This window comes from Belonocnema kinseyi, chromosome 1 (assembly GCF_010883055.1).
Source record: "Belonocnema kinseyi isolate 2016_QV_RU_SX_M_011 chromosome 1, B_treatae_v1, whole genome shotgun sequence".
Classification (NCBI taxonomy): domain Eukaryota; kingdom Metazoa; phylum Arthropoda; class Insecta; order Hymenoptera; family Cynipidae; genus Belonocnema; species Belonocnema kinseyi.
The window spans coordinates 33456390-33459596 of record NC_046657.1 but is presented as its reverse complement, the minus strand read 5'-3'; the positions used below and the strand labels follow the sequence as shown (position 1 = coordinate 33459596).

The window sequence follows — 3207 nt, the reverse complement described above, 5'->3', positions numbered from 1 at the left end:
TTCATTCCATTTAAAATCTTGTCCCTTTTCCCAATTTTTCCTATCTAAAATATTTTAATTTTTAATTTGGAACGTTTTTAATTCAAAATCATTTTAGACTTTTTTTTTGGTCAGAAATAGACATTTTTAAATAATTATCATTAGACTTCAAAGATTTATAATATTTGAACAAACTCCCATTACATTAGCATTTTACATTATAGTTCAAACGATATATTCAATTTTTAACCAGTTTCAGGTAGGGTTCATTTTTTTCACAGAAAATTTCTTATTTTCAGAAAAATTTAAGAAAATCAGATTACAATGAAGATTTACAAATTTTTACAATTTTAGGTTATGCTGGTGCTTCAAACCAGAAATCGGAACTTTCGGTAAAAAATCGTTAGGTTTCAAAGGTTCTTGACATGTTTTTCCCAGGAATATCGATAGAGATTTAAATGAAGATTTTTACCATTTTTGAACATCTAATATCTCATTATCCAACAAAAAAATTTTAGAGTATAATTTTTAAACATTTACAAAAAAAATATTTAAACTTATTTAAAAATACTTTTCTTAAGTAATTACATTCAGGTTTTAATGATGTTTTCATTTGATAAGGCAAAAATGCGAAAATATGCAACTATACCCATTATGTATTCTGTCCCTAAAAAGCTGTTAACTTAATGGTTAATTATTAGATTAATTCTTTAAATCTTGGCGTGTATACATACATTATTTTCTGGCAACAATTTGATGTTTTTAAATTTGATTACAATATTTTTGGGAAATAATTACAATGGTTAGGGCCAGAAAATGTTTTGGGCCGGCACTAATTTATAAGTAGATTGAGTAGTTCACGAACAGACAACAGTCAAGGTTGTTGCCATAACGTGAAAGTGGTGTAGGGACTCAGCTGGACCAGAGTAAGTGAAACTTACAATTTGGATTGAATTTCTTATCTCTAAAGTTGAAGATTTGCATTAACATAGGTGAGCACATATTTTTTTTATTTTCTTTTTTTAATGAAAATACTGATTCCGGTCAAAACAAATTTTCAACTAAGTAAATGAAATTTCACCCAAGTTGTTGAATTTTCCACTAAAAAAAAAAAAAATTCGACCAATAATTAATTAATTAATTTTGTTATTTAAAAAAAACCAATAATCAAACAAATAGTTGAATATTCAACTAAGCTGATGCATCTATAACCAAAAAATTAATTTTTAACAAAGTCGTTCAACTTTCAACCACGTAGTTAATTTTGCAACAAAGAATATTAATTTTGCAACAAAGAATATTAATTTTCTACAAAAAAACGATTTTCAACAAAATCGATCAATTTTCAATCAATTAATGAAAGTTTTAACTAAAAAAGTTAAAAATACAATCAGAAATGGAATAGTTGAATGGTTCAGTTTCCAATCAGAAAAATGAATTTTTGAGCAAGCATCTTCATTTTGTACAAAAAGAAAACGAAGTTTCAAAAAAATTAAATTATTTCCAACTAAAAAAATACTATTTTCACAAAAAATGGAACAGTTCAATTTTCACTTAAACAATAGTTTTACAGTCAAACAAACTAATTTTCAAGAAAATAGATAAATTTCCAACTAAAATCAAGAATTTTCTACGAAAAAAATTATTTTTAACAAAGTAAATCAATTTTTGACCAAGTCCTTAGATTTTCAATTACCAATATATACATTCTCAACTGTAAGTGTTAATAACAGTAAACTTTGCTGTTAATAAAATTAATTTTCAACCAAACAATAAAATTAATCTTCAACAATATAGTTAAATTTTTAACTAAAGAAATGAATTTTCACCCAAATGGTTGAATTTTCCACTAAAAAAAGAAACAATTTAGACTCATAATGGAATAGCAACATCTTTAATTTAAAAAATTATTTTTTTAAATAAAGAAAACACATTTTTAACCTGATATGTGAATTTCGAAATATGTTGATGAAGCTATAACTACGAAATGAATTTTTAACAGAGTAATTCAACTTTCAAGCACGTAGCTTTTTTAAATTAATTTTTAAAAAAATCAACAAAATACGTGAATATTCAACCAAGTAATGAAATTTTTAACTAAGAGACACAAATTTCAACCAAAAATGGAACAGTTCAATTTTCAACTAAAATCAAGAATTTTTTACGATAGAAATTAATTTTCAAAAAAGTATTTCAATTTTCAACCTAGAACTTAAATTTTTAATTAAAATAGGATATATTTTCAAATAAGTGACATTTAAAAAAACTAAATTGGCATTTGACAAAATAGTGGAATTTTCTACAAAATAGACACATTTTTCACTAAATAGTTGAATTTGCAAAAAAGCATGAATTTTCCACAAAAAAAAACCTTTTAATTATTTTCGAGACTTACGTAAAGTGTATTCGGTTTTTCAATATTAGACAGTTTGTTTTATTATTATAATTTTAAAAGTTCAAAATTATAAAAGGAAGTTGTTTTCGATTTTTTTATCAGACTCTTAGTTTTTTTATAACAAATAACAAAAATGGCTTTATAGTTAAAAAATTTTCAAATATTTAGCCAAAAATTTTGGGAAATGGTTTAAAATATATGTGGCCCATATCTGGCCCATTTCAATTGCTATTTTATTTCGTTTTGGAATTCGATTCATTTTAACTTTGAATGTAACTAAAGGGCTTCAGTATCCTTTTTAAAGATCGAATTAATAAAATTGCTTTATTTAAACAAAATAAAAACTCAAATGTATATATATATAATAAATAAACGATTTTTTTAAATGATGTTTTTCTAACAAACTTTTCGTTTTCAGTAGTTACAGTTCACTTATTTAAAAAAAGTCTTTGTGTTTTATTATTATAGTCTTAATTTTTTATAGCCTTTTGTGCGACTCTCGTGGTTGTTAAAAATAAACATGATAACTTATAAGGAATAAATAAAAATAATAAAAACATTATTAATTATAAATAATAATTAATGTGCAAAATTCCTGAAAATAAAATCAAGAAACCAATTACCAAATTCGGACAACCGCCACAAAATATTCCTATTGAAATGTCAAAAAGATGAAAATTTTCCCAAAAAGAAAAGAAAAAAATTTATTTTTTGGACAAAGATAAAGAAGAGGAAAGAAAAAGAGAAGGCAACCAACCAAATCCCCTTCCTTCCCCTTTTTATTTCTTTCGTCTTTTTACAATCTCATCAGAGAAGATATTAGATTTGTGTAA

At 24.1% G+C, this 3207-nt stretch overlaps 1 protein-coding gene across 2 annotated transcripts in view; it reads left to right on the top strand.

Moving 5' to 3' along the window:
• The first annotated feature begins 873 nt into the window (after positions 1-873).
• LOC117175418 overlaps positions 874-3207 on the top strand; it is a 35080-nt gene continuing 32746 nt past the window's right edge. Inside the window, exon 1 of one of the 2 annotated variants that reach the window (XM_033365210.1) lies at positions 874-971. The gene's annotated coding sequence lies outside the window, so the exon portion shown is untranslated. The remainder of the gene's footprint in view (positions 972-3207) is intronic. The other variant, XM_033365302.1, reaches the window with a different exon arrangement.